Raw genomic sequence first — 13341 nt, forward strand, 5'->3', positions numbered from 1 at the left:
AAAAAAAAAAAAAAAAGAAAAAGGGATGGTCTTAAAAAAAACAACTACAAAGAAATCAATCCCTCATCCATTACCAGGTTTTTCTTTTGTTCTGGAGCCACGTGTGTAACCCGGTTAGACCTGTTCTCTTTGAATGCTGAGGACTGAGCTGGCCTTATGCAAACGCTCTCAACCTCGTCTTGGTTGTTGTCATTGCAGATCCAATCAAATGAACAGGAAGTGACCTAAGGAATTCCCCTATTGGCTGCTGGATTGTTCAGCAAAATGTTTTAAAATTAGTATCACATCCATTTATCTTCACTCCTGGGAGTCTTTAGTAGACATAGCCTAGTACCTGTGCTTACCCAACCTACTGTTCCATAGACGGTTTTCCCATTGCCTCAGTTAAGGATTTCCATTCCAGAATCTGCAGCTAAATGAGGTAAGGTCTTTGGGGTATTTATTTCCTTTAAGTTAACACCAGTGAAATTTAAAAAATGAAAGAATAGAATTGTCTGCAGGACTCATGACCACCCTACTGAGCCTCTCTCTTACCCCTTTGGAACAGCAGCTAAGCTCATTGAATCAAGAGGCTTTTAAATTTTCTGGATTCCTATTCGGAATTCATTTCTTCTGTTTAAATATTTCTGTTGTGCTTATGTTTGATTGGGGCCATCCTTTCAGTTATGATGTATCTAATAATATTCTGGGTCCTAAATCTTCTACTTTTGTCAACAGAGTGGTCATCTGTTCAGTACCACCAGGGGCCGAACAGTGGACTTTCTCGCAAACACTGAGAGTGCTTGTGTCGCCAAACTGGGAGACTCTTTATGCTGACAGTGTTTCTGTTGCTTTTAGTGATGGGGATGTTGATAGTGAGATTGTGTTCATACCAAAAGATCCTAAAGTGCATTTATAATTTGGCTTGGTTTCAGCTTCAAGGCAATTTCTTGGCAGTTCTGTGGTGAGGGGTGTTCTGCCGGTCTTAGTCCCTTCTAAGCTAAAACACTGCACAGAACCCAGCACAGGCACTGGGTAGGTAAATATAGTGTGAGGCCTGCAGTGTCTTTGCTTGTTTAATTTGTTTCTGTTCCAATGGTAATTTTATTTGAATAGAACCAGAACTGGCCCCTTAAGGTACAGACACAGTTGTTTAATTGTAGAAGTGAATGTAAGGAAAGAGTTGCTACAAATCTATGTTGATTTTGTAAAATATGTGTAATGGACTGAGTGATAAATGTTTGCATTTCATCATGACACATTTTAGGCACTTATTCTTGTGTATATTGTTATAGAGTCGTTGAATTGTATCAGAAATGCACTTTTGGATTACTTCATCTAAAAATACATGTCATGTTTGCTTTTATAGTGCATCCAACTCTCCTTTCTTCCCTATCTCTCCTATTCTTTAGACAGTGAAATAAGTTCATAATAACCGAAATTAACCTTGAGGTAAAAGTTGCATTTAGTGGTTTTATTTGTACTTGTCTCACTTAACACTGTGTTAAATACATCTAACTCGCACCAGTATTTCCTGTAATTTGTGAAACCTTCAGTGGAATAAAAAAGAAAATCACTCCTTTAAGTTTTGTTTTGATAGCAAATTTGTGGGTAGAACTTAGAGACAACTTCCTGACATCTGTTTTGCACTGTAGAAAATATCAGAACTGGAAAATTTAGCAGTTTTATATTTAATTTAAATGCAGAAACTAAAGAAAACAGTTGCAATTAAAACTAGAAAAACAACAGGATTAAGTTGTTTCGCTTATAAATATCACAATGACAGTTTAATTCCTGGCCCTTACAGTTTTCAAAACCAAGTGATTGTTGCAATAACAACATAGGACTTGCCAGAATTTTCCAGAGTTGATTAGGTGGCTTGACATAGAACTTATCTTCTAGAAAACTTCCAGTCTGTAAAAAAAATGCAGATGTCAAATGATGGGAAATTCACCAGAACTTTTTTAAGTGCCGCGGCAATTAAATACCATTCCTCTAAAAATATTTTATCTGATTTTCAGTCTGTTGTAGTCTAGGTTTAACTTTTAGCCACCTGATTTTGTTGTCTTTTGCTGGTTAGTGTGAAGTTCCCCTGAGTGGCAAATTTCTGTTCCTTGTGTAGTTAGCTGGAGACAAGTCCTTTCTTAGCCTACTCTTTGATAATTGTGGTAGTTTGAGCTCCAAAGGCTGTTCCCTCTCATGGAGAAAACCTAGGGAACACCCCTATAATCTCAACCTGTTCCACTGTAAGCTTTTCCATCCTTTAATCACTTCAACACTCTCCTCTAATTTTTCACCATGGATGTCAGGATGGGACAGAGTCTATAGGAACAGCAGTGCCAAACAGAGGTATTATGAGTCAATAAACATGGAATTCCCATTCAGGGGCTTTCTTAGAGCTGTTGACCTCCAGACACCCTTCTCCCCTTTCTGCATTGGCCCTACCTGCAGAGGAAAGATTAACATTAGTAGAGTCGATGTTTCCTTGCATTTTGTTTTTCCTTTTTTTTCCTACTCTGAGTGTCATTTGTAAAGCCTATAAGCATGGTCAAAACAAGTATACTTTCTCCCAAGTCATAGAATTAAAGGCTCTCATATCAGACCAGAATAATGTTTTGTTTTCTGGGCAGAAATTAGGTAGCCCTTTGCAGCAATGTATAGAGTGACAACCATATATTACCCCAGTCGTGGTGAGATCAGGTAATAGAATGTGGTCTTTTAACATGGGATATTATTACCCTCTTGTCACCCAAGAAAATACACTGTGGTATTGCCATAGTAATTTCATATTATTTTAGATATTCCCAGGGTATTGTGGGGTTTTGGCAGTGGTAGGAAAAGACAATAGGACAGTGGGATAAAGAAAAAATCAAATAATTTGGATCCTATTGAACTTCCTTAATTTATTTCTCATTCCCAATGAATTTTATTGATAACATCTGTACTTGGTATGTCTGGGAGGTGCAAGGCAGCAAATTGCAATGGAAAGAGATCAAACTAAAAACCAAAAATCTTCCAGAGACGCAGATGAAGAGAGATTAGAGAAGAAAAAGGATTTCTGTAGGTGTGTTTGTGTTCAGACAGGAGTGACATGTTCACCCGTCCCACAGCAATTCACAGCAAAATACCCTATGAGGATGGAATTCTACACCTGCTGAAGAAGTGTGTATTTATGTACAATTCTCACCGAAGAGGATTAATGGTTTTATTGACTCAGTGTACTCAGAGAGCTGCCCATGAGCCATGACACCTTTCCAGAATCGGCGCTTACCTTTCCTTCCTTGTTCACCCCTTCCATGCTCTTTAGAAATATGTCTAACTTAGTCTCAGGACCGAAGCAGAAAAATTTTCACTGACTACAGTGGATGGGTCTGGGTCTATTCTATGGTTTCTACAGTCACATGCTTTCTATTGCTGTTTACTTGTTCAGATTCAATCCCCACACAAGTGTCTGAGCTCTTTCTGCAACACTATGAATACCATGCCCGTGAATTGGAGCAATGACCTACTGTACGGAGAGACAGGCTGGAAAGTGGGTGCTACAGGACAGACCTGTCTGGCTTAAAAATTGGTCAGTGTGCTGAAACTAAGATATAGCTAGAGATGAATGACCCCTTCTTATTCTGAGGGTAATGTGCCCACCCTCTATGGGATTTTCTGTGGTCCTGCAGTGTTCTCTTTCTCATCAGCCTTACTACGGTGGTAAACTAGGTATTCATGTTGAGGTCTAGGCATTCCAAAAGGGTCACAAACTTTGTGGTCATTTGTCATTGCTGATGACACACAATGTTAGGATGTGGTAGAACCAAATATAAAGGCTTTGCTGTACATGAGGAAATGAACAAAAACGCTAACTATTTTTGTAGCTTGACTAGTTTGTGACGCTTAGCGAAGTAAAGTCTCTGCCCAATCTCACAGCTTCATTATTATTGAATTTTCAACCATAAAATCATGGAATTTTCTTCCAAGTAATAAGTGCCTTGTGAGCACTGGTGGAGTCCAACACCATCTTTAGCAAAGCGCTCAGGCTTCAGTCGCTCAGCCAGCCTAGTGTTCAAGGGCGCTTCGAGGTCTCCCATCACAAACATCTGCTTTTCTTTCTCCCTGTCCCTGCCTTCAGCACACTCTGCAGCTCAAATTTATTTTGGTCCCTGATGAACTGAGGATGTATTTCAGTAAGTTTTCAAGAAAGGGGCAGATTGCAAACTTGGTAATGGTGAAATTCATGAGTAACACCTGCTAGTCGAAAGGCTGAGCAAAGAAGGATTTGTTCTCACAGCTGGTATACAAAAAATGAGGATTCATTTGGTTTCTGTGGAAGTAATCAGGAGCCTTTCTCAGTATGAGAGCTCTTTTGAGCTCTACCAGGGATGCATCTTGCACCAAATCCCTCACTGAATGCCTAAAATGCTTGGGACGTTTGTTGGTCATTGGTCTACAGATGGGTGAGAATGAGTAAACATGGAGTCATGTAGCCAGTGAAGCAATCCACTGGCATTTGGCATTTTGCATGTCTCCCTCTGAGGAAGAGCCTCAAAGGCTCCCTTTCCAAAGCTGACATTGCACATGGTTATCATTACCTATTCCTCTGCTGATCTTGTGAAATGTCCTTCACAGGAAAGAGTATGAGAACCAGTAGACAAAACAGCTAGTTGGAGCTGCATAATCACTGGTTATAGACCAATAAGTTGGGGCAATAAAAGAGAATTGCTTTGAGGCGGTGAAAAGAAAGTAATTCTAGTTAAAGGATCTGCAAATACATAGAATAAAATTTCCTTCCTATTATGGAGGAAGGATACAAACATAAACACTTGAGATATTTTCTCAGCTCACAATAAGATATAGCTAGAATAGTCTCCTGGGCCCCTACAAGTCTGCAACAATTAAGCAACTATGTGTAAAAAATATATTCTGATGCCCAAATTACTAGTGCCATCATAAAAAGAATTGGTTTTGTTTTTTAAAGCTGTCCTTGGTTTTCTTTCATTTAGCAGGGAGTAGGTAACTAGTTTATACTGCTATGTAATTAAAGAACCCATGTAAAGCTGCCCAAGATGCTATGGTCAGGAATCAGACTAAGTCCATGATATAATGATTAACCCCAAACTTTCTTAATGATTTTTACTGTAACATGTAATTATTATTACACAACAGTTTAGCAGCTTGCATCTTGATGAGGCACTTTCAAAGTATGCTTGGTTAAGCAATTGTCTCATAGATTGGAGGGGCTTTATCAGGGAGTCAAATTCTGACACATTCATGGGTGCTGTTCTCATCTCTTTTGCGGTGCCGTCTAACACAGTATTCATGTAAAAGTTTCTTAATATTCCCAGGCACCTGCCCTGGCAGAGGAAGATGAAAAAGGTTTAGAAGACTGAATTAATAGGTGATTAGATGAGTAAGATATCCTTACAGACTTATCAAAAGTTGCATGTACAAAACGAAATAGATATAGTTTTTCCTCCATTTAGTGACTTGCCGATATCCTTACCCTTCGTAAGACTTTTTATGGTGGAGCTGTAATACTTTGCAACAACAGGGAGAAATTTCTCTTCCTTCTTTTACAGTCTCAAATGACTAAATGATTTTGGATGAGAGTCAATCTAGTAAATTTTCTTAGTCTGCCTGTAGCTGCTTCCAATCCGCATACACTCACACCAAGTACATAGAATCAGAGGATCATTTAGGCTGGAAAAGGTCTCTAAGTTCATTGAGTCCAACCAGTAGCCCAGCACTGCTGAGTCCACCACTAAACCGAGTCCCCAAATGCCACATCTACATGTCTTTTAAATACCTCCAGGCATGGAGACCCTGCTACTTCCCTGGGCAGCCTGTGCCAATGCTTGATAACCATTTCAGTGAAGACATTTTTCCTAATACCCAATTTAAACTCCCCTGGCACAACCTGAGACCATTTCCTCTCATCCTGTCATTTCTCACCTGAGAAAAGAGACTGACCCCTGCCTTGCTGCAGCCTCCTTTCAGGGAGTTGTAGAGGGTGATAAGGTCTCCCCTGAGCCTCCTCTTCTCCAAGCTAAACAGCTCCACTTCCCTCAGGTGCTTCTTATAAGACTTGCACATGCCTTACCTCCTGCACAGGTTTTCTTACTTTACTTTTAAAAATAGGAATTCAAATATTTGCCCGAATTTCAAGCAGTATGGCCTGAGAGCTGGTGTGCCCAGGGCTGCCCTTCCACAAACCCCTCGCTACAAGCAGCAGGACCAAGGCATCAACCTTCTTTATGTTATCACATATCTTCAATATTAAAAATCTAATGGAGATTTAATCATTAAAAACAAAGGAAGAAAAACCTCCCCGACACCTGAAAATAGCCGATAAAAGGATCTGTGCTAACTCTCCTTTCCTAGAACATTGTTAAATTTGGTATAATTCCATAGTAATAAATCTCTTTTTGAGGTAAATAGTTGCTTGAAATAGTCCAGAAATATTTTTATTGTTTTTGTTAGTGGAACCTGTTCCAGGTTTGTTTGGGGACTGAAACACATACTTGTACAGGGAAGCAAAAATAAGTGAGGGAAACGAAGTTTTTTTCCCTGTTTCTGACTCCTTCAGCCTTCCTCCTAGAGACCAGCCATAAACTCTGCAGTTGCTGTAATACCTGGTACTCTTGTGCCACAGGTAGATAATTGAAGATGATATTTTTGTCTGTTTTGCTAGTTACAGGCTTATGATTATATTGAAAGAAGCTTCCTTGTCCAGGTCAGCCAGTCTGACTAATTACAAGGCAAAAAATGAAAGAGAGGAGAAATAGGAAACAAAAAGAGAGAAATAAAAGAAATAAGGAGGAAGAGAAGAAATAGAAGCAATCGGTGAAAGAGGAGGAACAGGATTGCAAATCTCACATCGTATGTGTTTGGGACAGTCAGATCTGGCAGTCGGCGAAGGTTGCCTGCGTGTCGGGATTGCTGTGGTTAGGCTCTGGAGAGGGTTCCCTGGTCACCATATGCACAACAGCCATGTTAGGCAAGTTTATTGCTTCCAGCACAGCTGCTCTGTGGTGACATTACTGCCTGCTTGCACTAACACCTTACTTCGGTGTTTCACATTTTCTGCCTTTTGCAAACAATTCTGCATTAGTGACTGAGTTGCACTTTTGATACTTGGACAGCTTGAATATAGGTTTTTACATGTCAGTTGATTCCCTGTTGCCAGGGAAGTTTCTTTTTAAAATTCCTTTCTTTCACTGTGATTAAAGAGAAAGAAAACAAAAAGAAGAAGAAGAAAAAGCCCCCCTTGAAATAGCCACAGTTCCACAGAACAGAAATTTTGAATTTCAGCCAGCTCTGCTTAGGAATTTCTCGCTCATTTACAGGATCATATGTAGGTCAAGGGAAACTTTTTTGATTGCTTCAAGTGTAAATCTAATTGTTTGGCTAACTTATCATTCAAATCTCTACTAGTCACATAATAACTATGATGCATAGAAGAATCTTGGTTTCAGTCTGAACAGGTCTCTTTTTTTTATGGAAAATTCTTTCCCTTAGTTAATACCTTCTCTCTGCCCTCAGAAAAACCCACAATCAACCTAACTCATCCATGTGTTGAAAGATTTGCTGGAGATGTGATGCAATGGATAGCAATGGAGGTTGAGCTGGAAGATATGAGTTGGACTGACTTCTCCATTGGCTTGTTATATGACTTAAGTGAATAATTTCAGCTCTGTGCCTCAGTTTTCCTATTTGTAATATGGATGTAATGCTAGTTCCTTCATTTCTGTGCTTTGTGCTGTTTACTGCCTTTGCTGTCTATGGATTCCTTCTCCGCTCTATGTTTGTCAGTGTTTCAGGAGTCTTTCCATCACCACAGATGCTATTAGAGTAGATGAGCCCTACAGGCTTAATTTTCAGAAGAACTGAAAAGTAACTCAGTTCCCAGCTGAGTACTTCCCATGGACTCAACTTTTTAGTAGAATTGTAGATTAAGGGTTGGAATGTGTGCAGTTCATATGGGAAAGCAAACCCTCCCAGTCCTTCAGGTTTTCTTTACCTCTCAAGAAAGTTCCTTTACTGTTTACACTTCATTTGCTGCTCCTTGATGATCTTTGAGGTTTCTTCCAACGCAGTTAATTCTATGATTCTATGATTCTTTCCTGGTAGTTTTTGAACCACTGTGTCTTAGCTGATTTTCCTTTGTGTATTTTGTACGATGCCTCTTCTGATTTTGGTCTTAGAACAGTATGTTACATTGACTGGTTGAGGTTTACGTTGATGGAAAAGAATGGTATTGAGCTCTTTTCCGACACCAGGCTGTTCTGTAGCAAAGGACTATTTATGAAGCACGAGAATGTTCGTGTAAGAATTGAAAGAGTACATTTGTACCAAACCCCATGGGAAGGGCTCTATTGTCAAACCAGCCCTGGCTGTGGAGGCAGATGCCCAGCTTTGCTTTTTTTGTTTATATTCCAACAAATCAAAGCTGACCTGTGTTGTTATCGGAGTCGAGCAGCAGGTGCAAAAAAATAACTCCGCTGCCAACTCAAATGAAAGGGTAAGACTAATACCCTCTGGGAGGTATTGAGAAGATAACACAGAGCCATGCCAGCAACTGAATTAACGGCTCTATTTACGGTGGGTTTTACTTAATAACCTGCTCCTAACACTGACACATAAATACTCCATTGTATTGTTTAACGCAACCACTGGAGAAATCAATGGAAACAGGATGGGCAGCTCTCGCTGTGCCAGGTGAGAAGGAGCGACGCCACGGAAGTGTTGCTCCTCTAACCACAGGCAGGAGAGATGAGGAAGCTGTTCTTTGGCTTTTGCAGAGGTGGGGAGACATTTGTTTCCCACAACTACTTGACTTACATAGAATCATAGAATCAACCGAGTTGGAAAAGACCTCCATGATCCTCAAGTCCAACCTTACCGTGGTTACTAGACCATGGCGCTAAGTGCCACATCTAGTCTCATCTTTAAAACCTCCAGGGACAGTGAATCCACCACCTTCCACCTATAGAAGGTGGATGCAGAGCAAGGAAATTTAATTCCCCCATTTTCTGCTGGCTTTTAATGAAGGCAGGGAGCATAAATGAGCCACAACATATATATAAACTACTGTCCCAGTGCCACGTGGCTTCAGGAGGCTCTGGGTTTCCTCAAAGACCTGGTTGTCAGGGACAAGTGAGCCTGCTGCTATACCCAGGGGTAGCCAGTAGAGTGGGATGCTAGGGAAGTGGTCTTACAGTCTCTTATTCTTTTCACAACAAATACAATATGAAGAAACCACATGGATATTGCTGGGGTCCAAGTAAATGTTCAGTAAAACCACACAAACATGCAAGACTGAGTAGCAGTCAAAGTAATGGTCTGACAGCAGCTTTCTGAAACAGGGTCAGTGAGCTCCACTGAACTATTTCAGTGATAGCCACTCATTTGGGTACACCTTCCTTTGCAAATAGCTGCCCACCTTGGGATACTGGGTAGTCTGGAGAGGAATGCAGGGCAAACAAGCATCCTGGATGGAACTATCACATAGGTGGGAACAACGAGTCCTAGCCTGGTACTATGGAACGCGGCAGAGGAGTTACTAGCCATGTAAACCCTCCTGTCAGCTGCACAGAATGATCCTTCCCATCGTGAACTGTGCACTGTGTCTGCTACATCTCCTCTTTGAAATGTGCTTTTGCTATCGTGTCAGCAAAAGAGCATGATCAGATTGTGGTTAGTCAGGTAGTGGGTTGTAATAGGGTATGAACCTTATTGATAGGGTTAGTCCTTGAGGAAGGTAGTTGGATTCCATCCTAGATAGTCTGTGCTGTGACCCTTATATATTTAATAAAGAAGGACAATCAGTTTGTTGATTGAATGAATCAATTAATGTCAAGTGTACTAGTCCCAAAGGGAAAATTTACACATTTTCCCACAACGCTTTCCTGGTTTGGATCTCCAACTCATGTTCCTTATTCTGGTTAGTTTTCACTCAGAAACCAACCCCAAGGAGGAACCCTGCAGTTTTCAAGCAGAGGGAAAAGAGAAAAAAAAAAACATGTAAAAAAATAAAATTTTAGTAGGCAAATTAGTGGTTGTTACTGTTGAGAACCAAACTAGTGCCATAACAAAGGAGAAATGCTGGTGCTGATAGTGGCTAAAATAAACTTCCATATGAAATACTGACTGCTGCAGCAGCATATATCTGAGTGGCTGTTATGTCAGCAGCAATTCAGCACCTAATGAGAGCCAAACATGAATACAAACACAATTATTATTGTTATTATTGTCATTACTCAGTAACAACTGAACAGTCACACGGGCTATATTAGCAGTATGGAAAACAGTTCCCTCAATATGCTGTTAGTCTTTAAAGCAATGCAAAGAGAAGTTGTCATGGAAGGCAGAGGGAAGTGGTTGGGGAATCAGAGCCAAGGGAAAAGGAGAAGGTGTTAGAACATGATGGTAATATTTTGTTAGCTGATGAGGTTCGTGCGTAATTAGAGACGTGTGGCTTGTCAAGTTACAGGGCCATCTAGAGTGCTTTTTGGCCATTTGTATATTTAGTATATTGTAAGCAAAAGAAAGGTGTTTAGCAAAAGTAGATTAGGGAGATGAGCTGGCTCCTGGTTAGAGGAAGGATGTACCAGAGAGATAGGAAGGACATGAAAGGAGGTGTAGAGTTGTTCCATGAGGTGTGGTATTAAGTGCTGAAAGAAGAATAAAGAGCAAAGGCAGTTTTTCCCATTATTGTGTTTCCAAGACTCTGTATCCCTGAGGCTAGCTTGATGAATCTATGGCAAATGACTTCTAAATATTCAGGAAAAATTGGTTGACCCAAATTATCATGAACTTGCTGAGGTGGAGCAGACAGTAATGAAAGCAGTGCCATGCACCAGTCAAAGCCAGCTCTGAACAAATAGAAAAAAGCACCTTTTTTATTGCCAGCTTTCAGAGTATCTACTTGTTCTAAACATCCTAAGATTATGCTAATGCCAATATGACCCAAACATCTATCACAAGACATAAAACTTTTTCTTGGCTCACTTTTGTCTTAGCCTTATGACTAGCAACTTCACTAATACTATATAAATCTGTGCACAGAACTTCTGCAAAAAAAGAATGAGTTTTTTGAGAGTAAAATAAATGCTGATAATAAATTTTTTGTGTTCAGAATCCAGTGGCTTGGCTAGAAGATGCACATCTAGCCTGTGATGTGACATGAGAACATGGATCCAAAACACTGGATCCTTGTGAAGTGGTAGGTTTCATTTCACTGTTTCCTTTGCTAAGGTAACACAACTATGGGCAAAATTTGCAGAACTACAAACCTTTGGTAGTTAGCACTGTCAGACACATCTATGCCTTGAGGACTCTCTGTTCACAGTTGGCTTTCTGTTTGCTTCTGATTTAGAAAAACAAACAAACAAACAAGACTCTTAAAATTCTCCCTTTTATTTTGATTTTCCTAATGACTGCCTCGAAAATTGAAGTCAGTTCATATGAAGATTATTGAGAAAAGAAGGGGTCAGAGAAAAAACAACCTATGAGATTTAGCATATCATCAAGTAATTTATTTGATTTTTTTTTGCATTCATAAAGTGAACTTTGTTCTCTCTCAAAAAGGAAACTGAACTATGGTTTTGTCTTTAAATTACAACATTAAAAGAGAGATAAGAACCAAACCCAAACCCTGGAGCGGAGGGATAGCTTAGATACAGATCTAGATCCTAACTTTTCTACCCAAGCTTCTCTTTAGTTGAAATATATATGCAAGATTTTGAGGCATCCATATGAACATGTTAAAACAACCACCACATATCTCTTACAAAAGTTGCCTTGTAGTGCATCATGAAAATAAGATCAGTAATAAAATATTCCAATCAAGCTTTATTTGATTTTGTTTATCATGATCCTATCTGTAATGTAGGTAAATGTTAAACACTCCTTTTCTATTCATCTTCCTTTTTCTGGTCTTTCAGTTTACCTTCATGTATACATTTAATATACAAGGTTCAAAGAAAACAAAAGAATAAACCAAACTCTTCCTTTCCAAAAGCCCACAACAGTAAATGATCAAGGTCTCAATGTAGTCTCTGAAAGCTCACCAAGAGTCAGTTTTGCACATGCAAAGGTGGGTTTATGCATATGAACCACAGCTATATACACCAAAAATAAAGCAGCAAAGGAACGTTCACTTCAGAGAGGTGTAGGAAAGGAAAAGATTGGCCCCAAAACCCCAAGATGGAATCCTGAATACAAAGAATTTTGGAGATCATTTAGAAAAATTTGTTATAAAAATGATTCCTTGAACTTCACGTTCGCAACGTGATTCAGTAAACACTTTTTGTTATTGTGGCCCAAAGGTACATAGGGTGAACTAAAAATGAAATGCATCAAACACTCAGCATGTTTGACAACAAATATTGAGTGTGATCAGAGTGTTTCTGCGTATGAATTTTCTTCAAAGCTTTCTAAGAGTTTCGCTATTCTGTTAGGGGTGAGTCTTGAGGTTATAATCAAACAGGTCAAACTGTATAGTCTGTCACCTGAATGGTACCTTACAGGTACCTTGCAGGTCTGAAGTTGAGCATTTTTGTTGTGAAGGGGATCCCTAAGAGTAATCAGCCTGCAGATGAGTTGCTTCTTTTGAGGCTTCTCTCTGCTTTATAGGCACTAAAGCAAAGGAATGGAAACAAGGAAGTGGGTCATTGGCTACATGTGGATCTACATGGGCAGAAGAAATGCTAACACGCTGCAGAAAAGGTCACATCTGAAAGTGAGCCGTGGCGAGGATGATATCTTATCTGGGAGATTGGCACAGACACCCAGCGTGAACCTGAGACCTTTGCAAATTAAGCAGATAAAGATCACAGGGCAATCTTTGGGTCAGCCATAACTGTATGTATGGGCACACTGACTTGCTCTAAGACCCCAGAGCTCTGGCAGTAATACTCATTAAATGAAAGGGTGAAAAAACCCCAAATGAAACAAAACAGAAGACCCAAAGCTCACAGTAACATGCAAATAGGCTTTCAACATTCATATATTCAGTTTATGCCTGCCCTTACCACCACTGGAAATGTAAAATAGATGGTTGGAATGCAAAGCAGCTAATTGATCCTATACATTACAAGTACAATGCATTTATGTTTCCGAAGTAGCCGTATGTGTACAAGTCCACGTGCTTTGTTGTACATGTCCTTTGTTTCCAATGTCTTGAAAACTCTGCCTACTTATCTGTCTTTTGATTTTTCAAGAAAAGGATTAAAAATCCAGATTTTGTTACTCTGCAGTTGCAATTATCACTTGGTATTATTTATTTTAGATTACTGTTTCAGTCTTTGACTGTAATCCAAGATGCAGTAATGATCTAAAATATTTAACATACTCTGTAGATACTTGTTCCAT

The 13341-nt window shown here is 39.6% G+C and overlaps 1 protein-coding gene across 1 annotated transcript in view; it reads left to right on the forward strand.

Annotated features, from left to right (window-relative positions):
- The first annotated feature begins 340 nt into the window (after positions 1-340).
- EHF (ets homologous factor) overlaps positions 341-13341 on the forward strand; it is a 31074-nt gene continuing 18073 nt past the window's right edge. The window contains exon 1 of the mRNA XM_009069570.1: positions 341-421. The gene's annotated coding sequence lies outside the window, so the exon portion shown is untranslated. The remainder of the gene's footprint in view (positions 422-13341) is intronic.

This window comes from Acanthisitta chloris, unplaced genomic scaffold (genome assembly GCF_000695815.1).
Source record: "Acanthisitta chloris isolate BGI_N310 unplaced genomic scaffold, ASM69581v1 scaffold7922, whole genome shotgun sequence".
NCBI classification, from domain to species: Eukaryota; Metazoa; Chordata; class Aves; order Passeriformes; family Acanthisittidae; genus Acanthisitta; species Acanthisitta chloris.